Source organism: Schistocerca gregaria, chromosome 3, assembly GCF_023897955.1.
Source record: "Schistocerca gregaria isolate iqSchGreg1 chromosome 3, iqSchGreg1.2, whole genome shotgun sequence".
NCBI classification, from domain to species: domain Eukaryota; kingdom Metazoa; phylum Arthropoda; class Insecta; order Orthoptera; family Acrididae; genus Schistocerca; species Schistocerca gregaria.
The window spans coordinates 589023843-589049141 of record NC_064922.1 but is presented as its reverse complement, the minus strand read 5'-3'; the positions used below and the strand labels follow the sequence as shown (position 1 = coordinate 589049141).

Below are 25299 nucleotides of genomic sequence, written 5' to 3'. Positions count from 1 at the left end.
CCATATGGCGTCCCAATCAGTGTGTGGGTATTTACTTTCCAATTTGTTTCTCCCCTCCATTTTCTTTCGATGGCACAGAATATCGCGGGCCGTGATCCGTCGTGAGTTGATGATGACACCGCCGAGATAGCTGAATTCCACAAAATATACACGAACGTACTGGAGCCGGTTATTTATTGTTTGCACATTCACCGGCGCCTGTAAACTGGCAGGCCTGACAACTTCAAATAATTTAGTTGTAATGCTATCAGCGTGGTCGCTAAGGATAGTGGCGGTCCTTTTTATAAAAAGCGCAGACGCCTTATTTCTGTTGTCAACTAACCCCAAACCTCCATTCCTGGGATCTAAGGTCGCAGTTCTTGCGTCGACTCTGAATATATCCCCTCTCCAAAGATAGCTGGCAATGGTAGACATTATCTTTTTTCCAATCATTTTCGGTAGTGGGAAGATCTGTGCTATAAAGTAACTCCTGGAGAGAATGCAGTGGTTAATGAAAATCACCCTCTGAACTTGGTTCATGTTACGGTGGAGGTTTTCTCTTGTTGTTCCAAGAAGTTGTCCCGACGTATTTCTCCAATTGATAGCTGCCATTTTTAACGGACAAGGTGTCAGTGTTATTCCTAGTGCTTTGCATTGGGTGACCATTGTGGCCCAGGCTAAGGTGGTATGTTGAAAACCCCGCAGGTTTAGGAGTTTGCTTTTGTTTGCGTTGACACCTGCTCCGGAGACTCTACAGTACTTTTTAATTAACGTTTCCAATTTCAAAATGTCGTCGGGATTTCGCAGGACGACTCCGACATCATCGGCATAGGCGTTTATGACTGTTCGGTGACCAGATAATGTGATGCCAGTTAGAGTGGCATGAACACTGCGGAGGAAAGGTTCTAATGAAAGCACGAATAGGAACATGGAGAGGGGGCTTCCTTGAGGAACGCCGCGCCTGATCTGAATCTGCTTTGTCCTCTGGCAGTTAACTGATATACAAGCGCTGATGCCTGTTGCAACATTTCTGATCACACTTACGACTCGCTCATTAAAACCTATTTTGTTCAGTGTGGCACTAAGGAATCTATGATCCACACGATCAAATGCTTTCTGGAAGTCAATAAACATGATAGCACATTTTATGGTGGTCACAGCAGTGATTGCAATTATATCTCTATATTCAGCTATGCTTTTGAAAATGCTCTTGGTAGGCACACAGGACTGGTATGGACTTACTATCTTTTTGGCCAACTGTGAGAGTCTGTTGTTTAAAATTCTGCCGATGATTTTATAATCGGAGTTTAACAGGGAGATAGGACGAAAGTTGTTGAGGTTTCTTTTTGCAGCATTTTTTGGGATTAGTACTATTGTGCTCTCTTTAAAAACAGCAGGTAAATGCTTTCCCTGAAGCACCTCGTTCGTCATTCGGGTAAACATGTCACCAATCAGTGGCCAGTATCGTTTATAAAATTCAACAGGCAAACCATCCGGTCCCGGCGATTTCCTCAGAGGAGATTTGCAGATGATTCTGTGGATATCTTCGTTAGTACACTCAACGAGAAGGTCTTCGTTTTCCTCGTCCGAGACCTGTGGAGCTATGTAACTAAGGAACTCATCGAAGGACTCTTCACATACCGGGTTGGCAGTGTATAGGTCTTCGTAATATTTGTGCACTGCATTGACGATGTCTCTCTGAGTCGTGAGTGTCTCGCCAGTTTCAGACTGAAGTCCATCAATGAAGGTGCGTCTCCTGTTTCTTTCGTGCTTCAGTAGATGGTACAAGGAAGCATGTTCATCCTCCACGACTGTCTTAGCCTTGGATTTTAATTTCAGACCCTCCATCTGCTGTCTTTTAAGACTGAGCAATTTGGCCTTAGTTTGCTTGATATCTGCCAGACGGACGTTGGAAGTGTTCGCCTGCTCATATAAATTTCGCAGCATGGTATAATAAAATTCTATGGAATTTTTCAAGTCTTTCGATCGTTGAACACTATACTGGATGAGAACTTTTCTCAGTTTAGGCTTTGCCCTGTTGCACCACCAGTCTAGTACTGAGACGTGTCTATCTGCAGAGCGGAGGCACAATGCCCACGCTTCTGTCAAACTTTCTTCTAATCCGTCGTCCTGCATCAGTGACGTATTAAGGTGCCATGAACTTCTAAAACGGCGAGTGGGTTGCGCAGTAAGGTTGATGGAAGCTAGCACGGAGCTATGATCAGAAAAGTAAACTGGAATCGTCTCTGCTTTAATGAAGGAGCTAACTAGACTTTGCGATATGTAGAGTCTGTCGATCCTGCTACGTGAGTGAGGACCTAGGAATGTAAATGCCACAAATGTGGGATACATTATTTCCCAAGCATCTTTAAGCTGTAAAACAGTGACGAAACGCTTCAGTTCAATGCAGTTATTAAAATTCGGAACCTGGTCTTTCTTATTTATCACACAATTAAAATCACCGCCTATTATAAGATCTTTTGGGTTTTTCCGTAATAAATAAATGATTTCTTCTTTATAGAACTGTGCTCTTTCCATTCTATTGGATGTGCCAGAAGGGGCATACAGATTGATAAGGGTAGAACCAAAGACTTTTATACCTATCGCTCTGCCGGAGTCCAACCTCTCGATATCCGAGACAGGAATCCCCTCCCTGACTAAAATTGCTGTACCGACGTTGGTGTCAAGTGAGACATTTAAAATCGCCAAATATCCAGGCACTGTAAGATTAGTCAGCACTACTTCCTGTAGGAAAGCAATGTCCGTCCCTGACTCATATAAATAATCCTTGAGCGCTGTAACTTTAGTCACAGATGTAATCCTGTTAATATTGATAGTCGTAATTGTATATGCCTGGGACATTTAGTTTGCATAAAAAGTAAATAAGTGATTAAAAAGATAACAAAATATTAATAAAAAAAAAAGAGATGTGCAGCTTCTAGAAGGGAGAAACGACTCCGCTTAAACAAACATCTAAAAGAATAGTCAGTATTTGAAGCTCGGTAAACACTTCATCTGGTTCCTCTGAAATATGACTAAGACAGTAGTACAATTAGAAATGAAACTGGTTCAACAAAATCCTTTTTTTTTTCATCTTACAGCCTCATTTTGGTGCAGGATTCCGAACATCTCGGGTTTTAGTTTTACCGAGGGGCTTTGCATCACTAATGTCACTTGAAGGTACCTCCTTAGGTCTTTCCGTGATGATTTCATACAAGACGTTCTTGGCCGTCGCTTCCTCTTGTGCTGGTTGTTGTTTGCTTTGGTTACGGGAAGCTTTGAGATTAGGATGCGGTTTGAGTCGGCGTCTTCGGACATCTTGGTTCAACGCGCCGTCATTCGGATTGTCTATCTTTACCACCGTTGTGACCGAAGCTGCCTCAACAGCGTCCTTTTTACGAGTGCCATTTCCTTGTTCTTCCGTCACTAGCTCCAGAGCACTGACTGAGTCGGCGGTTTGTGGGTCTGTAAGTTCTTGAGTTGGGTTCCGCTCCGTCACCTCTTGTGCTTCGGAGTGCGCCTCTTCCGTCTCCGCGACAATCGTTACTGCGTCCCCTCCGTGGACCGTTTGTACCTGTTCAGCCGCCGACAGCGGCCGGGTTGCCTCAGCGGCTGTCGTCACGTCAATACATGTACTGTTTGTTTCCTCGAGCACATCCGCATTACACTGCTTCTGCTTGCGGGTGGAAGGCGAATTACGGGCGGACTCGCCGTCCGAGCCGTCATCGGTCGTTTCCAACGGTCGCTTCTTATTCTGGAGATCGCAATCGGGAACAGAAGGGTGTGATGTAATGACGCTCAGGGGAGGGAACTCCGTAGTAGTTATGGCGGGCACTGCAGAAGTACATGCACCACTGTCGTTAACCGAAAGAAGGGAAGTGCTATTTGGTAAGACATCGCTGAGGGTCAGTTTTTGACGCTGTGTTAGATTGTTCCGAAGAACAAAAACACGGCGCGGACAATCTTGTCGGAAATGACCTGTCTCATTGCAAATATTGCACGTGCGCTCCTGACCAGAATACACAACATGTGCTTTATGGCCTGCAACGGATATATGGGACGGAATGTTGGCTTTCACCTCCATTTCAACGGATCTAATGCCATTAAAACACTGTATCTTGTATAGCTTCGACCATCTTTCGTTATAGATAGATTTAACTTCGCCATATTTAGATAGAGCGTCCTTGATCAACTGATTATCAATTTCAATTGGAACATTCAAAATCCTGACATTGGTGTACATGATATCAGCTTTTCGTACAGAGACATTACTTTTTGAACCGTCTCGATGAACAAATTCGACGGAATTACCCCATTTTGCAAGCAACTTATCGACTGTCACTGAGTTCAGAAATTTAACAAAAACACAGTATTTTTCAGCATCTAATTGCGTGTTATGAACAGAGTCAGAAGTTATACCGATTACCTCAGTCAGCCAATCGTGGATTTCCAGCGCAGTGGGTTGGACCGGCCGTGTTTCTTTCTCGAACGAGAAGACTAAAGTATTCTTCCTGACGGTGTCAGACATGGTCGTCGGTTCCGACGAAATTCCGGCAACAACCGAAATTGCGGCGAAGCACGAGACGTGGAACGGACGAAAGCACTATAAAAACACTTATCAGAGACACCACTCAAAAAATAACAGCGAAAATGTACAGCTAACTTCACGTAAACACCAAACACCGGCGATAGCGCTAACGTACGCGGAGTAAACAACAAGCACGTCCGACCGCGGCGACGGCTAAAGCCAGAATATAGCAGCCGGTAGGATTCGAACCTACGCTCCCAGAGGGAATCTGATTTCGAGTCAGACGCCTTAACCACTCGGCCACGACTGCCGCTAGCACAAGATTCTCCCGACACGTGCACCTGCTGCCGTTTAGAGCACTACAGTGCCAGGGAACGGCGTAGCTGCATTTTTTTCCGTAGTGCTTTCACCGCTTGTAGGCGAGCCGCTACCAAAGTATTAAAATTTCCACCCGGACAGGGACTTGAACCCTGGACCCTTAGGTTAAAAGCCTAATGCTCTACCGACGGAGCTATCCGGGCTCATGTTATCTCCACGTCACTTCCCACTATGCTACGGACACACTGCCTCATGTCGTTTACTGTTGGGCAATCATTGCATGGAGCTGTTACTAATTAAACGTCCTCTGAATGCTCTCTACGAACTCATCACGCTGGGCTCGTAACTGTCTATCGAAGAAAGCTGACACACGATGAAAATCAAATTGCAGCAGCTTTTACGTCTCATACGTTGAAGCAGAGGAGCTTCGTGTTTTGTCGACACTCACTTGCCAACTGGAAAATTCACAAGCGTCTCGAATGCAATGTTTCCCACGTGTTTGCCCATTTCACGGTTCCGTTGGAGACGCTCTTCGCGTCTTGACACAAAAACGAAACGCAGTCGGTAGGACTCGAACCTACGCTCCCAGAGGGAATCTGATTTCTAGTCAGACGCCTTAACCACTCGGCCACGACTGCCCGTCGCAGCAGCGTCTCTCTACAAGTGAAACTGCTCCTTTTAAAGCAACCTGGCGGCAGAAAACGCCATGGCCTCACTCGTTTCTGTAGTGCTTCCGTGGCCAGCACAGTAGCCGTTACGACAGTGTATTAATTTTCGCCTGGACAGGGGCTTAAACCCGGGACCTTTCGGTTGTCGGTCTAGCGCTCTGCTTGACTCAGCTATCCTGTCCCTCTGCCAAGCATGGTGGTACAGCTGCAATGTGTGCGAGTGATTTGCGTGTCGTAATTACTGGCTTGGGGCTCCAATGGCGACTTCACCGACTTCCCACTGACGCACCGCTGACGCTAGTTTTCTGTCGTCTTAAACGATGGACATACTTCCAAGCAGCTGCGAGATCTTACGAGAAGACACGCTGCACCACTGCTTTTGCCGCACTCAAATGACTCAATTGCGATACTTAAAAAGAAATGAATGCTCGCTCTGTCCAACACTTTCAAGTACATGTGCGTACTCACGAACACGGCGACTGCGCGAGGAAATGACGGCGGTGCGCTCGTGGGCCTGCGACGGATTTCTGCATTACTAGCTTCCGTGCGAGATGAACCGATAGCCATAGGAAGCAGAGCCCGCCGCGAAATTTAGTATCTTTAAACATAAATCTTCGTCTTGCTGAGAGAGGTGGCACTGGTTTGCATTGGCATTCACCCATGCATGTCACATGTGCGCGAAACTTTCTGCTCGTTTGTACGCAAAATCGCACACAGCCGGTAGTATTCGAACCTACGCTCCCAGAGGGAATCTGATTTCGAGTCAGACGCCTTAACCACTCGGCCACGACTGCCGCTAGCACAAGATTCTCCCGACACGTGCACCTGCTGCCGTTTATTTTTTTTTTTATTTTTTTTTTATTTTATGGCAGCATGAGGCAGGCGGAGGCAAAGCGGGCAGGGGTCAAAATCTCGAGGCCTGGCCGCGATGTCTCCACCCAGTCCTGTTGCTGAGGCGTGTCTTTATCATAGTTTTGAATAAGAAATTTTACATCTTGTGGATACGTAGATATATGCTGTTTTGCCTTCGAAATCCTGAACCAAAAGATGCTTCATTTGAAACAAAAAATTTATGTCATGCCGAGGCAATAGAGATTGAAGGTTATAGCTTTAGTGCTTTTCTCTTTTTTTTTTTTTTTCTTTTTTTTTTTTTTTTTCCTCATCCACTGCTTCTCGGCAACCTAGCATACTTCTTTGTAATATATAATAAAGTTGTAGGAAGTAGTGGACCCTGAACCTGTATATTATTTTTTTTTAATTTCTGTTTAGTTTTTTTATTGTTATTATTATTATTTTTGTTTGTTTGTTATTTTTTTATTGTAAAAGAAAAATCTTCATGGAATGTGAAGAAGGAATTTTATGTTAAGGCACTAATTCCATAGCCTCCTTTCCTTCTTGAGATTAATAATAATAATAAAAAAGTATGTTCCCTTCCATGGAAACAAATGAGACTTCCTTCTCAGTCATAAAATGAATGTATAAGAAAACAATTTATCTTTAACCCTGCGATACTGGCTTTCGGCTTCGGCTTCTTCTGTGCAATAAACAAAATAGCCTTCTTTGCCAGCAGAGGATAAGTGATTGTAATATGAAACTGTAAAATTGTACTTCTCCCCAATTGTTTTTGTTTAAGCGTCGTTTCGCTTAAATAAACGATTTTTGTTTATCTCGTTGGCTTGTCAACCAATGCCCAGTCGCTCGAATACAATTTTAAGCATATTGCCGTAGTTTTTCTTGTGGTCTTTATATTTCAGGGCGGTATAAAAAGCACACTTCAAGTACATGTAAAAATCAGTGGAATTGTCATTTCCCAGGTGATTAATTACGTAATTCACATAGTGTCCCATTAACCAATGGACCGAGTTGTTTTTTGCTGCTGGAAAATAGCAAGTCTGAGGCCTGAGGAATGTAACAGGGGGAAAATTTTCCACCGAAGATCTCGTAAGAAAAGCCAGTTGTTCCCTAATCCAATTACAGAGTTGTAGATTGCCACCGCACGTGAATCTGTGCACTAACGTGTCGATCAATTTACATTTGAGACATAGGTTCGTGTCGCTAACGCCGATTGCATGTAACCTTTCATTGGTGCTTACGGTCTCATTCACTGTTTTATACCACGCTGACTTGACGTCCGATGGTAGACCACGCATATTAATATTTTTCCATATGGCGTCCCAATCAGTGTGTGGGTATTTACTTTCCAATTTGTTTCTCCCCTCCATTTTCTTTCGATGGCACAGAATATCGCGGGCCGTGATCCGTCGTGAGTTGATGATGACACCGCCGAGATAGCTGAATTCCACAAAATATACACGAACGTACTGGAGCCGGTTATTTATTGTTTGCACATTCACCGGCGCCTGTAAACTGGCAGGCCTGACAACTTCAAATAATTTAGTTGTAATGCTATCAGCGTGGTCGCTAAGGATAGTGGCGGTCCTTTTTATAAAAAGCGCAGACGCCTTATTTCTGTTGTCAACTAACCCCAAACCTCCATTCCTGGGATCTAAGGTCGCAGTTCTTGCGTCGACTCTGAATATATCCCCTCTCCAAAGATAGCTGGCAATGGTAGACATTATCTTTTTTCCAATCATTTTCGGTAGTGGGAAGATCTGTGCTATAAAGTAACTCCTGGAGAGAATGCAGTGGTTAATGAAAATCACCCTCTGAACTTGGTTCATGTTACGGTGGAGGTTTTCTCTTGTTGTTCCAAGAAGTTGTCCCGACGTATTTCTCCAATTGATAGCTGCCATTTTTAACGGACAAGGTGTCAGTGTTATTCCTAGTGCTTTGCATTGGGTGACCATTGTGGCCCAGGCTAAGGTGGTATGTTGAAAACCCCGCAGGTTTAGGAGTTTGCTTTTGTTTGCGTTGACACCTGCTCCGGAGACTCTACAGTACTTTTTAATTAACGTTTCCAATTTCAAAATGTCGTCGGGATTTCGCAGGACGACTCCGACATCATCGGCATAGGCGTTTATGACTGTTCGGTGACCAGATAATGTGATGCCAGTTAGAGTGGCATGAACACTGCGGAGGAAAGGTTCTAATGAAAGCACGAATAGGAACATGGAGAGGGGGCTTCCTTGAGGAACGCCGCGCCTGATCTGAATCTGCTTTGTCCTCTGGCAGTTAACTGATATACAAGCGCTGATGCCTGTTGCAACATTTCTGATCACACTTACGACTCGCTCATTAAAACCTATTTTGTTCAGTGTGGCACTAAGGAATCTATGATCCACACGATCAAATGCTTTCTGGAAGTCAATAAACATGATAGCACATTTTATGGTGGTCACAGCAGTGATTGCAATTATATCTCTATATTCAGCTATGCTTTTGAAAATGCTCTTGGTAGGCACACAGGACTGGTATGGACTTACTATCTTTTTGGCCAACTGTGAGAGTCTGTTGTTTAAAATTCTGCCGATGATTTTATAATCGGAGTTTAACAGGGAGATAGGACGAAAGTTGTTGAGGTTTCTTTTTGCAGCATTTTTTGGGATTAGTACTATTGTGCTCTCTTTAAAAACAGCAGGTAAATGCTTTCCCTGAAGCACCTCGTTCGTCATTCGGGTAAACATGTCACCAATCAGTGGCCAGTATCGTTTATAAAATTCAACAGGCAAACCATCCGGTCCCGGCGATTTCCTCAGAGGAGATTTGCAGATGATTCTGTGGATATCTTCGTTAGTACACTCAACGAGAAGGTCTTCGTTTTCCTCGTCCGAGACCTGTGGAGCTATGTAACTAAGGAACTCATCGAAGGACTCTTCACATACCGGGTTGGCAGTGTATAGGTCTTCGTAATATTTGTGCACTGCATTGACGATGTCTCTCTGAGTCGTGAGTGTCTCGCCAGTTTCAGACTGAAGTCCATCAATGAAGGTGCGTCTCCTGTTTCTTTCGTGCTTCAGTAGATGGTACAAGGAAGCATGTTCATCCTCCACGACTGTCTTAGCCTTGGATTTTAATTTCAGACCCTCCATCTGCTGTCTTTTAAGACTGAGCAATTTGGCCTTAGTTTGCTTGATATCTGCCAGACGGACGTTGGAAGTGTTCGCCTGCTCATATAAATTTCGCAGCATGGTATAATAAAATTCTATGGAATTTTTCAAGTCTTTCGATCGTTGTACACTATACTGGATGAGAACTTTTCTCAGTTTAGGCTTTGCCCTGTTGCACCACCAGTCTAGTACTGAGACGTGTCTATCTGCAGAGCGGAGGCACAATGCCCACGCTTCTGTCAAACTTTCTTCTAATCCGTCGTCCTGCATCAGTGACGTATTAAGGTGCCATGAACTTCTAAAACGGCGAGTGGGTTGCGCAGTAAGGTTGATGGAAGCTAGCACGGAGCTATGATCAGAAAAGTAAACTGGAATCGTCTCTGCTTTAATGAAGGAGCTAACTAGACTTTGCGATATGTAGAGTCTGTCGATCCTGCTACGTGAGTGAGGACCTAGGAATGTAAATGCCACAAATGTGGGATACATTATTTCCCAAGCATCTTTAAGCTGTAAAACAGTGACGAAACGCTTCAGTTCAATGCAGTTATTAAAATTCGGAACCTGGTCTTTCTTATTTATCACACAATTAAAATCACCGCCTATTATAAGATCTTTTGGGTTTTTCCGTAATAAATAAATGATTTCTTCTTTATAGAACTGTGCTCTTTCCATTCTATTGGATGTGCCAGAAGGGGCATACAGATTGATAAGGGTAGAACCAAAGACTTTTATACCTATCGCTCTGCCGGAGTCCAACCTCTCGATATCCGAGACAGGAATCCCCTCCCTGACTAAAATTGCTGTACCGACGTTGGTGTCAAGTGAGACATTTAAAATCGCCAAATATCCAGGCACTGTAAGATTAGTCAGCACTACTTCCTGTAGGAAAGCAATGTCCGTCCCTGACTCATATAAATAATCCTTGAGCGCTGTAACTTTAGTCACGGATGTAATCCTGTTAATATTGATAGTCGTAATTGTATATGCCTGGGACATTTAGTTTGCATAAAAAGTAAATAAGTGATTAAAAAGATAACAAAATATTAATAAAAAAAAAAGAGATGTGCAGCTTCTAGAAGGGAGAAACGACTCCGCTTAAACAAACATCTAAAAGAATAGTCAGTATTTGAAGCTCGGTAAACACTTCATCTGGTTCCTCTGAAATATGACTAAGACAGTAGTACAATTAGAAATGAAACTGGTTCAACAAAATCCTTTTTTTTTTCATCTTACAGCCTCATTTTGGTGCAGGATTCCGAACATCTCGGGTTTTAGTTTTACCGAGGGGCTTTGCATCACTAATGTCACTTGAAGGTACCTCCTTAGGTCTTTCCGTGATGATTTCATACAAGACGTTCTTGGCCGTCGCTTCCTCTTGTGCTGGTTGTTGTTTGCTTTGGTTACGGGAAGCTTTGAGATTAGGATGCGGTTTGAGTCGGCGTCTTCGGACATCTTGGTTCAACGCGCCGTCATTCGGATTGTCTATCTTTACCACCGTTGTGACCGAAGCTGCCTCAACAGCGTCCTTTTTACGAGTGCCATTTCCTTGTTCTTCCGTCACTAGCTCCAGAGCACTGACTGAGTCGGCGGTTTGTGGGTCTGTAAGTTCTTGAGTTGGGTTCCGCTCCGTCACCTCTTGTGCTTCGGAGTGCGCCTCTTCCGTCTCCGCGACAATCGTTACTGCGTCCCCTCCGTGGACCGTTTGTACCTGTTCAGCCGCCGACAGCGGCCGGGTTGCCTCAGCGGCTGTCGTCACGTCAATACATGTACTGTTTGTTTCCTCGAGCACATCCGCATTACACTGCTTCTGCTTGCGGGTGGAAGGCGAATTACGGGCGGACTCGCCGTCCGAGCCGTCATCGGTCGTTTCCAACGGTCGCTTCTTATTCTGGAGATCGCAATCGGGAACAGAAGGGTGTGATGTAATGACGCTCAGGGGAGGGAACTCCGTAGTAGTTATGGCGGGCACTGCAGAAGTACATGCACCACTGTCGTTAACCGAAAGAAGGGAAGTGCTATTTGGTAAGACATCGCTGAGGGTCAGTTTTTGACGCTGTGTTAGATTGTTCCGAAGAACAAAAACACGGCGCGGACAATCTTGTCGGAAATGACCTGTCTCATTGCAAATATTGCACGTGCGCTCCTGACCAGAATACACAACATGTGCTTTATGGCCTGCAACGGATATATGGGACGGAATGTTGGCTTTCACCTCCATTTCAACGGATCTAATGCCATTAAAACACTGTATCTTGTATAGCTTCGACCATCTTTCGTTATAGATAGATTTAACTTCGCCATATTTAGATAGAGCGTCCTTGATCAACTGATTATCAATTTCAATTGGAACATTCAAAATCCTGACATTGGTGTACATGATATCAGCTTTTCGTACAGAGACATTACTTTTTGAACCGTCTCGATGAACAAATTCGACGGAATTACCCCATTTTGCAAGCAACTTATCGACTGTCACTGAGTTCAGAAATTTAACAAAAACACAGTATTTTTCAGCATCTAATTGCGTGTTATGAACAGAGTCAGAAGTTATACCGATTACCTCAGTCAGCCAATCGTGGATTTCCAGCGCAGTGGGTTGGACCGGCCGTGTTTCTTTCTCGAACGAGAAGACTAAAGTATTCTTCCTGACGGTGTCAGACATGGTCGTCGGTTCCGACGAAATTCCGGCAACAACCGAAATTGCGGCGAAGCACGAGACGTGGAACGGACGAAAGCACTATAAAAACACTTATCAGAGACACCACTCAAAAAATAACAGCGAAAATGTACAGCTAACTTCACGTAAACACCAAACACCGGCGATAGCGCTAACGTACGCGGAGTAAACAACAAGCACGTCCGACCGCGGCGACGGCTAAAGCCAGAATATAGCAGCCGGTAGGATTCGAACCTACGCTCCCAGAGGGAATCTGATTTCGAGTCAGACGCCTTAACCACTCGGCCACGACTGCCGCTAGCACAAGATTCTCCCGACACGTGCACCTGCTGCCGTTTAGAGCACTGCAGTGCCAGGGAACGGCGTAGCTGCATTTTTTTCCGTAGTGCTTTCACCGCTTGTAGGCGAGCCGCTACCAAAGTATTAAAATTTCCGCCCGGACAGGGACTTGAACCCTGGACCCTTAGGTTAAAAGCCTAATGCTCTACCGACGGAGCTATCCGGGCTCATGTTATTTCCACGTCACTTCCCACTATGCTACGGACACACTGCCTCATGTCGTTTACTGTTGGGAAATCATTGCATGGAGCTGTTACTAATTAAACGTCCTCTGAATGCTCTCTACGAACTCATCACGCTGGGCTCGTAACTGTCTATCGAAGAAAGCTGACACACGATGAAAATCAAATTGCAGCAGCTTTTACGTCTCATACGTTGAAGCAGAGGAGCTTCGTGTTTTGTCGACACTCACTTGCCAACTGGAAAATTCACAAGCGTCTCGAATGCAATGTTTCCCACGTGTTTGCCCATTTCACGGTTCCGTTGGAGACGCTCTTCGCGTCTTGACACAAAAACGAAACGCAGTCGGTAGGACTCGAACCTACGCTCCCAGAGGGAATCTGATTTCTAGTCAGACGCCTTAACCACTCGGCCACGACTGCCCGTCGCAGCAGCGTCTCTCTACAAGTGAAACTGCTCCTTTTAAAGCAACCTGGCGGCAGAAAACGCCATGGCCTCACTCGTTTCTGTAGTGCTTCCGTGGCCAGCACAGTAGCCGTTACGACAGTGTATTAATTTTCGCCTGGACAGGGGCTTAAACCCGGGACCTTTCGGTTGTCGGTCTAGCGCTCTGCTTGACTCAGCTATCCTGTCCCTCTGCCAAGCATGGTGGTACAGCTGCAATGTGTGCGAGTGATTTGCGTGTCGTAATTACTGGCTTGGGGCTCCAATGGCGACTTCACCGACTTCCCACTGACGCACCGCTGACGCTAGTTTTCTGTCGTCTTAAACGATGGACATACTTCCAAGCAGCTGCGAGATCTTACGAGAAGACACGCTGCACCACTGCTTTTGCCGCACTCAAATGACTCAATTGCGATACTTAAAAAGAAATGAATGCTCGCTCTGTCCAACACTTTCAAGTACATGTGCGTACTCACGAACACGGCGACTGCGCGAGGAAATGACGGCGGTGCGCTCGTGGGCCTGCGACGGATTTCTGCATTACTAGCTTCCGTGCGAGATGAACCGATAGCCATAGGAAGCAGAGCCCGCCGCGAAATTTAGTATCTTTAAACATAAATCTTCGTCTTGCTGAGAGAGGTGGCACTGGTTTGCATTGGCATTCACCCATGCATGTCACATGTGCGCGAAACTTTCTGCTCGTTTGTACGCAAAATCGCACGCAGCCGGTAGGATTCGAACCTACGCTCCCAGAGGGAATCTGATTTCGAGTCAGACGCCTTAACCACTCGGCCACGACTGCCGCTAGCACAAGATTCTCCCGACACGTGCACCTGCTGCCGTTTAGAGCACTGCAGTGCCAGGGAACGGCGTAGCTGCATTTTTTTCCGTAGTGCTTTCACCGCTTGTAGGCGAGCCGCTACCAAAGTATTAAAATTTCCGCCCGGACAGGGACTTGAACCCTGGACCCTTAGGTTAAAAGCCTAATGCTCTACCGACGGAGCTATCCAGGCTCATGTTATCTCCACGTCACTTCCCACTATGCTACGGACACACTGCCTCATGTCGTTTACTGTTGGGCAATCATTGCATGGAGCTGTTACTAATTAAACGTCCTCTGAATGCTCTCTACGAACTCATCACGCTGGGCTCGTAACTGTCTATCGAAGAAAGCTGACACACGATGAAAATCAAATTGCAGCAGCTTTTACGTCTCATACGTTGAAGCAGAGGAGCTTCGTGTTTTGTCGACACTCACTTGCCAACTGGAAAATTCACAAGCGTCTCGAATGCAATGTTTCCCACGTGTTTGCCCATTTCACGGTTCCGTTGGAGACGCTCTTCGCGTCTTGACACAAAAACGAAACGCAGTCGGTAGGACTCGAACCTACGCTCCCAGAGGGAATCTGATTTCTAGTCAGACGCCTTAACCACTCGGCCACGACTGCCCGTCGCAGCAGCGTCTCTCTACAAGTGAAACTGCTCCTTTTAAAGCAACCTGGCGGCAGAAAACGCCATGGCCTCACTCGTTTCTGTAGTGCTTCCGTGGCCAGCACAGTAGCCGTTACGACAGTGTATTAATTTTCGCCTGGACAGGGGCTTAAACCCGGGACCTTTCGGTTGTCGGTCTAGCGCTCTGCTTGACTCAGCTATCCTGTCCCTCTGCCAAGCATGGTGGTACAGCTGCAATGTGTGCGAGTGATTTGCGTGTCGTAATTACTGGCTTGGGGCTCCAATGGCGACTTCACCGACTTCCCACTGACGCACCGCTGACGCTAGTTTTCTGTCGTCTTAAACGATGGACATACTTCCAAGCAGCTGCGAGATCTTACGAGAAGACACGCTGCACCACTGCTTTTGCCGCACTCAAATGACTCAATTGCGATACTTAAAAAGAAATGAATGCTCGCTCTGTCCAACACTTTCAAGTACATGTGCGTACTCACGAACACGGCGACTGCGCGAGGAAATGACGGCGGTGCGCTCGTGGGCCTGCGACGGATTTCTGCATTACTAGCTTCCGTGCGAGATGAACCGATAGCCATAGGAAGCAGAGCCCGCCGCGAAATTCAGTATCTTTAAACATAAATCTTCGTCTTGCTGAGAGAGGTGGCACTGGTTTGCATTGGCATTCACCCATGCATGTCACATGTGCGCGAAACTTTCTGCTCGTTTGTACGCAAAATCGCACGCAGCCGGTAGGATTCGAACCTACGCTCCCAGAGGGAATCTGATTTCGAGTCAGACGCCTTAACCACTCGGCCACGACTGCCGCTAGCACAAGATTCTCCCGACACGTGCACCTGCTGCCGTTTAGAGCACTGCAGTGCCAGGGAACGGCGTAGCTGCATTTTTTTCCGTAGTGCTTTCACCGCTTGTAGGCGAGCCGCTACCAAAGTATTAAAATTTCCGCCCGGACAGGGACTTGAACCCTGGACCCTTAGGTTAAAAGCCTAATGCTCTACCGACGGAGCTATCCAGGCTCATGTTATCTCCACGTCACTTCCCACTATGCTACGGACACACTGCCTCATGTCGTTTACTGTTGGGCAATCATTGCATGGAGCTGTTACTAATTAAACGTCCTCTGAATGCTCTCTACGAACTCATCACGCTGGGCTCGTAACTGTCTATCGAAGAAAGCTGACACACGATGAAAATCAAATTGCAGCAGCTTTTACGTCTCATACGTTGAAGCAGAGGAGCTTCGTGTTTTGTCGACACTCACTTGCCAACTGGAAAATTCACAAGCGTCTCGAATGCAATGTTTCCCACGTGTTTGCCCATTTCACGGTTCCGTTGGAGACGCTCTTCGCGTCTTGACACAAAAACGAAACGCAGTCGGTAGGACTCGAACCTACGCTCCCAGAGGGAATCTGATTTCTAGTCAGACGCCTTAACCACTCGGCCACGACTGCCCGTCGCAGCAGCGTCTCTCTACAAGTGAAACTGCTCCTTTTAAAGCAACCTGGCGGCAGAAAACGCCATGGCCTCACTCGTTTCTGTAGTGCTTCCGTGGCCAGCACAGTAGCCGTTACGACAGTGTATTAATTTTCGCCTGGACAGGGGCTTAAACCCGGGACCTTTCGGTTGTCGGTCTAGCGCTCTGCTTGACTCAGCTATCCTGTCCCTCTGCCAAGCATGGTGGTACAGCTGCAATGTGTGCGAGTGATTTGCGTGTCGTAATTACTGGCTTGGGGCTCCAATGGCGACTTCACCGACTTCCCACTGACGCACCGCTGACGCTAGTTTTCTGTCGTCTTAAACGATGGACATACTTCCAAGCAGCTGCGAGATCTTACGAGAAGACACGCTGCACCACTGCTTTTGCCGCACTCAAATGACTCAATTGCGATACTTAAAAAGAAATGAATGCTCGCTCTGTCCAACACTTTCAAGTACATGTGCGTACTCACGAACACGGCGACTGCGCGAGGAAATGACGGCGGTGCGCTCGTGGGCCTGCGACGGATTTCTGCATTACTAGCTTCCGTGCGAGATGAACCGATAGCCATAGGAAGCAGAGCCCGCCGCGAAATTTAGTATCTTTAAACATAAATCTTCGTCTTGCTGAGAGAGGTGGCACTGGTTTGCATTGGCATCCACCCATGCATGTCACATGTGCGCGAAACTTTCTGCTCGTTTGTACGCAAAATCGCACGCAGCCGGTAGGATTCGAACCTACGCTCCCAGAGGGAATCTGATTTCGAGTCAGACGCCTTAACCACTCGGCCACGACTGCCGCTAGCACAAGATTCTCCCGACACGTGCACCTGCTGCCGTTTAGAGCACTGCAGTGCCAGGGAACGGCGTAGCTGCATTTTTTTCCGTAGTGCTTTCACCGCTTGTAGGCGAGCCGCTACCAAAGTATTAAAATTTCCGCCCGGACAGGGACTTGAACCCTGGACCCTTAGGTTAAAAGCCTAATGCTCTACCGACGGAGCTATCCAGGCTCATGTTATCTCCACGTCACTTCCCACTATGCTACGGACACACTGCCTCATGTCGTTTACTGTTGGGCAATCATTGCATGGAGCTGTTACTAATTAAACGTCCTCTGAATGCTCTCTACGAACTCATCACGCTGGGCTCGTAACTGTCTATCGAAGAAAGCTGACACACGATGAAAATCAAATTGCAGCAGCTTTTACGTCTCATACGTTGAAGCAGAGGAGCTTCGTGTTTTGTCGACACTCACTTGCCAACTGGAAAATTCACAAGCGTCTCGAATGCAATGTTTCCCACGTGTTTGCCCATTTCACGGTTCCGTTGGAGACGCTCTTCGCGTCTTGACACAAAAACGAAACGCAGTCGGTAGGACTCGAACCTACGCTCCCAGAGGGAATCTGATTTCTAGTCAGACGCCTTAACCACTCGGCCACGACTGCCCGTCGCAGCAGCGTCTCTCTACAAGTGAAACTGCTCCTTTTAAAGCAACCTGGCGGCAGAAAACGCCATGGCCTCACTCGTTTCTGTAGTGCTTCCGTGGCCAGCACAGTAGCCGTTACGACAGTGTATTAATTTTCGCCTGGACAGGGGCTTAAACCCGGGACCTTTCGGTTGTCGGTCTAGCGCTCTGCTTGACTCAGCTATCCTGTCCCTCTGCCAAGCATGGTGGTACAGCTGCAATGTGTGCGAGTGATTTGCGTGTCGTAATTACTGGCTTGGGGCTCCAATGGCGACTTCACCGACTTCCCACTGACGCACCGCTGACGCTAGTTTTCTGTCGTCTTAAACGATGGACATACTTCCAAGCAGCTGCGAGATCTTACGAGAAGACACGCTGCACCACTGCTTTTGCCGCACTCAAATGACTCAATTGCGATACTTAAAAAGAAATGAATGCTCGCTCTGTCCAACACTTTCAAGTACATGTGCGTACTCACGAACACGGCGACTGCGCGAGGAAATGACGGCGGTGCGCTCGTGGGCCTGCGACGGATTTCTGCATTACTAGCTTCCGTGCGAGATGAACCGATAGCCATAGGAAGCAGAGCCCGCCGCGAAATTTAGTATCTTTAAACATAAATCTTCGTCTTGCTGAGAGAGGTGGCACTGGTTTGCATTGGCATTCACCCATGCATGTCACATGTGCGCGAAACTTTCTGCTCGTTTGTACGCAAAATCGCACGCAGCCGGTAGGATTCGAACCTACGCTCCCAGAGGGAATCTGATTTCGAGTCAGACGCCTTAACCACTCGGCCACGACTGCCGCTAGCACAAGATTCTCCCGACACGTGCACCTGCTGCCGTTTAGAGCACTGCAGTGCCAGGGAACGGCGTAGCTGCATTTTTTTCCGTAGTGCTTTCACCGCTTGTAGGCGAGCCGCTACCAAAGTATTAAAATTTCCGCCCGGACAGGGACTTGAACCCTGGACCCTTAGGTTAAAAGCCTAATGCTCTACCGACGGAGCTATCCAGGCTCATGTTATCTCCACGTCACTTCCCACTATGCTACGGACACACTGCCTCATGTCGTTTACTGTTGGGCAATCATTGCATGGAGCTGTTACTAATTAAACGTCCTCTGAATGCTCTCTACGAACTCATCACGCTGGGCTCGTAACTGTCTATCGAAGAAAGCTGACACACGATGAAAATCAAATTGCAGCAGCTTTTACGTCTCATACGTTGAAGCAGAGGAGCTTCGTGTTTTGTCGACACTCACTTGCCAACTGGAAAATTCACAAGCGTCTCGAATGCAATGTTTCCCACGTGTTTGCCCATTTCACGGTTCCGTTGGAGACGCTCTTCGCGTCTTGACACAAAAACGAAACGCAGTCGGTAGGACTCGAACCTACGCTCCCAGAGGGAATCTGATTTCTAGTCAGACGCCTTAACCACTCGGCCACGACTGCCCGTCGCAGCAGCGTCTCTCTACAAGTGAAACTGCTCCTTTTAAAGCAACCTGGCGGCAGAAAACGCCATGGCCTCACTCGTTTCTGTAGTGCTTCCGTGGCCAGCACAGTAGCCGTTACGACAGTGTATTAATTTTCGCCTGGACAGGGGCTTAAACCCGGGACCTTTCGGTTGTCGGTCTAGCGCTCTGCTTGACTCAGCTATCCTGTCCCTCTGCCAAGCATGGTGGTACAGCTGCAATGTGTGCGAGTGATTTGCGTGTCGTAATTACTGGCTTGGGGCTCCAATGGCGACTTCACCGACTTCCCACTGACGCACCGCTGACGCTAGTTTTCTGTCGTCTTAAACGATGGACATACTTCCAAGCAGCTGCGAGATCTTACGAGAAGACACGCTGCACCACTGCTTTTGCCGCACTCAAATGACTCAATTGCGATACTTAAAAAGAAATGAATGCTCGCTCTGTCCAACACTTTCAAGTACATGTGCGTACTCACGAACACGGCGACTGCGCGAGGAAATGACGGCGGTGCGCTCGTGGGCCTGCGACGGATTTCTGCATTACTAGCTTCCGTGCGAGATGAACCGATAGCCATAGGAAGCAGAGCCCGCCGCGAAATTTAGTATCTTTAAACATAAATCTTCGTCTTGCTGAGAGAGGTGGCACTGGTTTGCATTGGCATCCACCCATGCATGTCACATGTGCGCGAAACTTTCTGCTCGTTTGTACGCAAAATCGCACGCAGCCGGTAGGATTCGAACCTACGCTCCCAGAGGGAATCTGATTTCGAGTCAGACGCCTTAACCACTCGGCCACGACTGCCGCTAGCACAAGATTCTCCCGACACGTGCACCTGCTGCCGTTTAGAGCACTGCAGTGCCAGGGAACGGCGTAGCTGCATTTTTTTCCGTAGTGCTTTCACCGCTTGTAGGCGAGCCGCTACCAAAGTATTAAAATTTCCGCCCGGACAGGGACTTGAACCCTGGACCCTTAGGTTAAAAGCCTAATGCTCTACCGACGGAGCTATCCGGGCTCATGTTATCTCCACGTCACTTCCCACTATGCTACGGACACACTGCCTCATGTCGTTTACTGTTGGGCAATCATTGCATGGAGCTGTTACTAATTAAACGTCCTCTGAATGCTCTCTACGAACTCATCACGCTGGGCTCGTAACTGTGTTATCGAAGAAAGCTGACACACGATGAAAATCAAATTGCAGCAGCTTTTACGTCTCATACGTTGAAGCAGAGGAGCTTCGTGTTTTGTCGACACTCACTTGCCAACTGGAAAATTCACAAGCGTCTCGAATGCAATGTTTCCCACGTGTTTGCCCATTTCACGGTTCCGTTGGAGACGCTCTTCGCGTCTAGACACAAAAACGAAACGCAGTCGGTAGGACTCGAACCTACGCTCCCAGAGGCAATCTGATTTCTAGTCAGACGCCTTAACCACTCGGCCACGACTGCCCGTCGCAGCAGCGTCTCTCTACAAGTGAAACTGCTCCTTTTAAAGCAACCTGGCGGCAGAAAACGCCATGGCCTCACTCGTTTCTGTAGTGCTTCCGTGGCCAGCACAGTAGCCGTTACGACAGTGTATTAATTTTCGCCTGGACAGGGGCTTAAACCCGGGACCTTTCGGTTGTCGGTCTAGCGCTCTGCTTGACTCAGCTATCCTGTCCCTCTGCCAAGCATGGTGGTACAGCTGCAATGTGTGCGAGTGATTTGCGTGTCGTAATTACTGGCTTGGGGCTCCAATGGCGACTTCACCGACTTCCCACTGACGCACCGCTGACGCTAGTTTTCTGTCGTCTTAAACGATGGACATACTTCCAAGCAGCTGCGAGATCTTACGAGAAGACACGCTGCACCACTGCTTTTGCCGCACTCAAATGACTCAATTGCGATACTTAAAAAGAAATGAATGCTCGCTCTGTCCAACACTTTCAAGTACATGTGCGTACTCACGAACACGGCGACTGCGCGAGGAAATGACGGCGGTGCGCTCGTGGGCCTGCGACGGATTTCTGCATTACTAGCTTCCGTGCGAGATGAACCTATAGCCATAGGAAGCAGAGCCCGCCGCGAAATTCAGTATCTTTAAACATAAATCTTCGTCTTGCTGAGAGAGGTGGCACTGGTTTGCATTGGCATTCACCCATGCATGTCACATGTGCGCGAAACTTTCTGCTCGTTTGTACACAAAATCGCACGCAGCCGGTAGGATTCGAACCTACGCTCCCAGAGGGAATCTGATTTCGAGTCAGACGCCTTAACCACTCGGCCACGACTGCCGCTAGCACAAGATTCTCCCGACACGTGCACCTGCTGCCGTTTAGAGCACTGCAGTGCCAGGGAACGGCGTAGCTGCATTTTTTTCCGTAGTGCTTTCACCGCTTGTAGGCGAGCCGCTACCAAAGTATTAAAATTTCCGCCCGGACAGGGACTTGAACCCTGGACCCTTAGGTTAAAAGCCTAATGCTCTACCGACGGAGCTATCCGGGCTCATTTTATCTCCACGTCACTTCCCACTATGCTACGGACACACTGCCTCATGTCGTTTACTGTTGGGCAATCATTGCATGGAGCTGTTACTAATTAAACGTCCTCTGAATGCTCTCTACGAACTCATCACGCTGGGCTCGTAACTGTCTATCGAAGAAAGCTGACACACGATGAAAATCAAATTGCAGCAGCTTTTACGTCTCATACGTTGAAGCAGTGGTGCTTCGTGTTTTGTCGACACTCACTTGCCAACTGGAAAATTCACAAGCGTCTCGAATGCAATGTTTCCCACGTGTTTGCCCATTTCACGGTTCCGTTGGAGACGCTCTTCGCGTCTTGACACAAAAACGAAACGCAGTCGGTAGGACTCGAACCTACGCTCCCAGAGGGAATCTGATTTCTAGTCAGACGCCTTAACCACTCGGCCACGACTGCCCGTCGCAGCAGCGTCTCTCTACAAGTGAAACTGCTCCTTTTAAAGCAACCTGGCGGCAGAAAACGCCATGGCCTCACTCGTTTCTGTAGTGCTTCCGTGGCCAGCACAGTAGCCGTTACGACAGTGTATTAATTTTCGCCTGGACAGGGGCTTAAACCCGGGACCTTTCGGTTGTCGGTCTAGCGCTCTGCTTGACTCAGCTATCCTGTCCCTCTGCCAAGCATGGTGGTACAGCTGCAATGTGTGCGAGTGATTTGCGTGTCGTAATTACTGGCTTGGGGCTCCAATGGCGACTTCACCGACTTCCCACTGACGCACCGCTGACGCTAGTTTTCTGTCGTCTTAAACGATGGACATACTTCCAAGCAGCTGCGAGATCTTACGAGAAGACACGCTGCACCACTGCTTTTGCCGCACTCAAATGACTCAATTGCGATACTTAAAAAGAAATGAATGCTCGCTCTGTCCAACACTTTCAAGTACATGTGCGTACTCACGAACACGGCGACTGCGCGAGGAAATGACGGCGGTGCGCTCGTGGGCCTGCGACGGATTTCTGCATTACTAGCTTCCGTGCGAGATGAACCGATAGCCATAGGAAGCAGAGCCCGCCGCGAAATTCAGTATCTTTAAACATAAATCTTCGTCTTGCTGAGAGAGGTGGCACTGGTTTGCATTGGCATTCACCCATGCATGTCACATGTGCGCGAAACTTTCTGCTCGTTTGTACGCAAAATCGCACGCAGCCGGTAGGATTCGAACCTACGCTCCCAGAGGGAATCTGATTTCGAGTCAGACGCCTTAACCACTCGGCCACGACTGCCGCTAGCACAAGATTCTCCCGACACGTGCACCTGCTGCCGTTTAGAGCACTGCAGTGCCAGGGAACGGCGTAGCTGCATTTTTTTCCGTAGTGCTTTCACCGCTTGTAGGCGAGCCGCTACCAAAGTATTAAAATTTCCGCCCTGACAGGGACTTGAACCCTGGACCCTTAGGTAAAAAGCCTAATGCTCTACCGACTGAGCTATCCGGGCTCATGTTATCTCCACGTCACTTCCCACTATGCTACGGACACACTGCCTCATGTCGTTTACTGTTGGGCAATCATTGCATGGAGCTGTTACTAATTAAACGTCCTCTGAATGCTCTCTACGAACTCATCACGCTGGGCTCGTAACTGTCTATCGAAGAAAGCTGACACACGATGAAAATCAAATTGCAGCAGCTTTTACGTCTCATACGTTGAAGCAGAGGAGCTTCGTGTTTTGTCGACACTCACTTGCCAACTGGAAAATTCACAAACGTCTCGAATGCAATGTTTCCCACGTGTTTGCCCATTTCACGGTTCCGTTGGAGACGCTCTTCGCGTCTTGATACAGAAACGAAACGCAGTCGGTAGGTATCGAACCTACGCTCCAAGAGGGAATCTGATTTCTAGTCAGACGCCTTAACCACTCGGCCACGACTGCCCGTCGCAGCAGCGTCTCTCTACAAGTGAAACTGCTCCTTTTAAAGCAACCTGGCGGCAGAAAACGCCATGGCCTCACTCGTTTCTGTAGTGCTTCCGTGGCCAGCACAGTAGCCGTTACGACAGTGTATTAATTTTCGCCTGGACAGGGGCTTAAACCCGGGACCTTTCGGTTGTCGGTCTAGCGCTCTGCTTGACTCAGCTATCCTGTCCCTCTGCCAAGCATGGTGGTACAGCTGCAATGTGTGCGAGTGATTTGCGTGTCGTAATTACTGGCTTGGGGCTCCAATGGCGACTTCACCGACTTCCCACTGACGCACCGCTGACGCTAGTTTTCTGTCGTCTTAAACGATGGACATACTTCCAAGCAGCTGCGAGATCTTACGAGAAGACACGCTGCACCACTGCTTTTGCCGCACTCAAATGACTCAATTGCGATACTTAAAAAGAAATGAATGCTCGCTCTGTCCAACACTTTCAAGTACATGTGCGTACTCACGAACACGGCGACTGCGCGAGGAAATGACGGCGGTGCGCTCGTGGGCCTGCGACGGATTTCTGCATTACTAGCTTCCGTGCGAGATGAACCGATAGCCATAGGAAGCAGAGCCCGCCGCGAAATTTAGTATCTTTAAACATAAATCTTCGTCTTGCTGAGAGAGGTGGCACTGGTTTGCATTGGCATCCACCCATGCATGTCACATGTGCGCGAAACTTTCTGCTCGTTTGTACGCAAAATCGCACGCAGCCGGTAGGATGCGAACCTACGCTCCCAGAGGGAATCTGATTTCGAGTCAGACGCCTTAACCACTCGGCCACGACTGCCGCTAGCACAAGATTCTCCCGACACGTGCACCTGCTTCCGTTTAGAGCACTGCAGTGCCAGGGAACGGCGTAGCTGCATTTTTTTCCGTAGTGCTTTCACCGCTTGTAGGCGAGCCGCTACCAAAGTATTAAAATTTCCGCCCGGACAGGGACTTGAACCCTGGACCCTTAGGTTAAAAGCCTAATGCTCTACCGACTGAGCTATCCGGGCTCATATTATCTCCACGTCACTTCCCACTATGCTACGGACACACTGCCTCATGTCGTTTACTGTTGGGCAATCATTGCATGGAGCTGTTACTAATTAAACGTCCTCTGAATGCTCTCTACGAACTCATCACGCTGGGCTCGTAACTGTCTATCGAAGAAAGCTGACACACGATGAAAATCAAATTGCAGCAGCTTTTACGTCTCATACGTTGAAGCAGAGGAGCTTCGTGTTTTGTCGACACTCACTTGCCAACTGGAAAATTCACAAGCGTCTCGAATGCAATGTTTCCCACGTGTTTGCCCATTTCACGGTTCCGTTGGAGACGCTCTTCGCGTCTTGACACAAAAACGAAACGCAGTAGGTAGGACTCGAACCTACGCTCCCAGAGGGAATCTGATTTCTAGTCAGACGCCTTAACCACTCGGCCACGACTGCCCGTCGCAGCAGCGTCTCACTACAAGTGAAACTGCTCCTTTTAAAGCAACCGGGCGGCAGAAAACGCCATGGCCTCACTCGTTTCTGTAGTGCTTCCGTGGCCAGCACAGTAGCCGTTACGACAGTGTATTAATTTTCGCCTGGACAGGGGCTTAAACCCGGGACCTTTCGGTTGTCGGTCTAGCGCTCTGCTTGACTCAGCTATCCTGTCCCTCTGCCAAGCATGGTGGTACAGCTGCAATGTGTGCGAGTGATTTGCGTGTCGTAATTACTGGCTTGGGGCTCCAATGGCGACTTCACCGACTTCCCACTGACGCACCGCTGACGCTAGTTTTCTGTCGTCTTAAACGATGGACATACTTCCAAGCAGCTGCGAGATCTTACGAGAAGACACGCTGCACCACTGCTTTTGCCGCACTC

At 47.9% G+C, this 25299-nt stretch overlaps 31 non-coding genes across 31 annotated transcripts; all 31 read right to left on the bottom strand.

The window, feature by feature from the left end:
• Nucleotides 1-4735: 4735 nt before the first annotated feature.
• Trnas-cga (transfer RNA serine (anticodon CGA)) lies at nt 4736-4817 on the bottom strand. The gene has a single exon. It is a non-coding gene; the product is annotated as a tRNA-Ser (tRNA).
• Nucleotides 4818-4955: 138 nt separating this feature from the next.
• Nucleotides 4956-5028, bottom strand: Trnak-uuu (transfer RNA lysine (anticodon UUU)). Its single transcript has one exon. It is a non-coding gene; the product is annotated as a tRNA-Lys (tRNA).
• Nucleotides 5029-5381: 353 nt separating this feature from the next.
• Trnas-aga (transfer RNA serine (anticodon AGA)) lies at nt 5382-5463 on the bottom strand. Its single transcript has one exon. It is a non-coding gene; the product is annotated as a tRNA-Ser (tRNA).
• A 742-nt stretch (nt 5464-6205) lies between these two features.
• Nucleotides 6206-6287, bottom strand: Trnas-cga (transfer RNA serine (anticodon CGA)). Its single transcript has one exon. It is a non-coding gene; the product is annotated as a tRNA-Ser (tRNA).
• Nucleotides 6288-12390: 6103 nt separating this feature from the next.
• Nucleotides 12391-12472, bottom strand: Trnas-cga (transfer RNA serine (anticodon CGA)). Its single transcript has one exon. It is a non-coding gene; the product is annotated as a tRNA-Ser (tRNA).
• A 138-nt stretch (nt 12473-12610) lies between these two features.
• On the bottom strand, nt 12611-12683 carry Trnak-uuu (transfer RNA lysine (anticodon UUU)). The gene has a single exon. It is a non-coding gene; the product is annotated as a tRNA-Lys (tRNA).
• Nucleotides 12684-13036: 353 nt separating this feature from the next.
• Nucleotides 13037-13118, bottom strand: Trnas-aga (transfer RNA serine (anticodon AGA)). The gene has a single exon. It is a non-coding gene; the product is annotated as a tRNA-Ser (tRNA).
• A 742-nt stretch (nt 13119-13860) lies between these two features.
• On the bottom strand, nt 13861-13942 carry Trnas-cga (transfer RNA serine (anticodon CGA)). Its single transcript has one exon. It is a non-coding gene; the product is annotated as a tRNA-Ser (tRNA).
• Nucleotides 13943-14080: 138 nt separating this feature from the next.
• On the bottom strand, nt 14081-14153 carry Trnak-uuu (transfer RNA lysine (anticodon UUU)). Its single transcript has one exon. It is a non-coding gene; the product is annotated as a tRNA-Lys (tRNA).
• A 353-nt stretch (nt 14154-14506) lies between these two features.
• On the bottom strand, nt 14507-14588 carry Trnas-aga (transfer RNA serine (anticodon AGA)). Its single transcript has one exon. It is a non-coding gene; the product is annotated as a tRNA-Ser (tRNA).
• A 742-nt stretch (nt 14589-15330) lies between these two features.
• On the bottom strand, nt 15331-15412 carry Trnas-cga (transfer RNA serine (anticodon CGA)). Its single transcript has one exon. It is a non-coding gene; the product is annotated as a tRNA-Ser (tRNA).
• Nucleotides 15413-15550: 138 nt separating this feature from the next.
• On the bottom strand, nt 15551-15623 carry Trnak-uuu (transfer RNA lysine (anticodon UUU)). Its single transcript has one exon. It is a non-coding gene; the product is annotated as a tRNA-Lys (tRNA).
• A 353-nt stretch (nt 15624-15976) lies between these two features.
• Trnas-aga (transfer RNA serine (anticodon AGA)) lies at nt 15977-16058 on the bottom strand. Its single transcript has one exon. It is a non-coding gene; the product is annotated as a tRNA-Ser (tRNA).
• Nucleotides 16059-16800: 742 nt separating this feature from the next.
• On the bottom strand, nt 16801-16882 carry Trnas-cga (transfer RNA serine (anticodon CGA)). The gene has a single exon. It is a non-coding gene; the product is annotated as a tRNA-Ser (tRNA).
• Nucleotides 16883-17020: 138 nt separating this feature from the next.
• On the bottom strand, nt 17021-17093 carry Trnak-uuu (transfer RNA lysine (anticodon UUU)). Its single transcript has one exon. It is a non-coding gene; the product is annotated as a tRNA-Lys (tRNA).
• A 353-nt stretch (nt 17094-17446) lies between these two features.
• Nucleotides 17447-17528, bottom strand: Trnas-aga (transfer RNA serine (anticodon AGA)). The gene has a single exon. It is a non-coding gene; the product is annotated as a tRNA-Ser (tRNA).
• Nucleotides 17529-18270: 742 nt separating this feature from the next.
• Nucleotides 18271-18352, bottom strand: Trnas-cga (transfer RNA serine (anticodon CGA)). Its single transcript has one exon. It is a non-coding gene; the product is annotated as a tRNA-Ser (tRNA).
• Nucleotides 18353-18490: 138 nt separating this feature from the next.
• Nucleotides 18491-18563, bottom strand: Trnak-uuu (transfer RNA lysine (anticodon UUU)). The gene has a single exon. It is a non-coding gene; the product is annotated as a tRNA-Lys (tRNA).
• A 353-nt stretch (nt 18564-18916) lies between these two features.
• Trnas-aga (transfer RNA serine (anticodon AGA)) lies at nt 18917-18998 on the bottom strand. The gene has a single exon. It is a non-coding gene; the product is annotated as a tRNA-Ser (tRNA).
• Nucleotides 18999-19740: 742 nt separating this feature from the next.
• On the bottom strand, nt 19741-19822 carry Trnas-cga (transfer RNA serine (anticodon CGA)). Its single transcript has one exon. It is a non-coding gene; the product is annotated as a tRNA-Ser (tRNA).
• A 138-nt stretch (nt 19823-19960) lies between these two features.
• On the bottom strand, nt 19961-20033 carry Trnak-uuu (transfer RNA lysine (anticodon UUU)). The gene has a single exon. It is a non-coding gene; the product is annotated as a tRNA-Lys (tRNA).
• Nucleotides 20034-20387: 354 nt separating this feature from the next.
• On the bottom strand, nt 20388-20469 carry Trnas-aga (transfer RNA serine (anticodon AGA)). Its single transcript has one exon. It is a non-coding gene; the product is annotated as a tRNA-Ser (tRNA).
• Nucleotides 20470-21211: 742 nt separating this feature from the next.
• Nucleotides 21212-21293, bottom strand: Trnas-cga (transfer RNA serine (anticodon CGA)). Its single transcript has one exon. It is a non-coding gene; the product is annotated as a tRNA-Ser (tRNA).
• Nucleotides 21294-21431: 138 nt separating this feature from the next.
• Nucleotides 21432-21504, bottom strand: Trnak-uuu (transfer RNA lysine (anticodon UUU)). Its single transcript has one exon. It is a non-coding gene; the product is annotated as a tRNA-Lys (tRNA).
• A 353-nt stretch (nt 21505-21857) lies between these two features.
• On the bottom strand, nt 21858-21939 carry Trnas-aga (transfer RNA serine (anticodon AGA)). Its single transcript has one exon. It is a non-coding gene; the product is annotated as a tRNA-Ser (tRNA).
• A 742-nt stretch (nt 21940-22681) lies between these two features.
• On the bottom strand, nt 22682-22763 carry Trnas-cga (transfer RNA serine (anticodon CGA)). The gene has a single exon. It is a non-coding gene; the product is annotated as a tRNA-Ser (tRNA).
• A 138-nt stretch (nt 22764-22901) lies between these two features.
• Nucleotides 22902-22974, bottom strand: Trnak-uuu (transfer RNA lysine (anticodon UUU)). Its single transcript has one exon. It is a non-coding gene; the product is annotated as a tRNA-Lys (tRNA).
• A 353-nt stretch (nt 22975-23327) lies between these two features.
• Trnas-aga (transfer RNA serine (anticodon AGA)) lies at nt 23328-23409 on the bottom strand. Its single transcript has one exon. It is a non-coding gene; the product is annotated as a tRNA-Ser (tRNA).
• A 742-nt stretch (nt 23410-24151) lies between these two features.
• Trnas-cga (transfer RNA serine (anticodon CGA)) lies at nt 24152-24233 on the bottom strand. The gene has a single exon. It is a non-coding gene; the product is annotated as a tRNA-Ser (tRNA).
• Nucleotides 24234-24371: 138 nt separating this feature from the next.
• On the bottom strand, nt 24372-24444 carry Trnak-uuu (transfer RNA lysine (anticodon UUU)). The gene has a single exon. It is a non-coding gene; the product is annotated as a tRNA-Lys (tRNA).
• A 353-nt stretch (nt 24445-24797) lies between these two features.
• Trnas-aga (transfer RNA serine (anticodon AGA)) lies at nt 24798-24879 on the bottom strand. The gene has a single exon. It is a non-coding gene; the product is annotated as a tRNA-Ser (tRNA).
• Nucleotides 24880-25299: the final 420 nt, after the last annotated feature.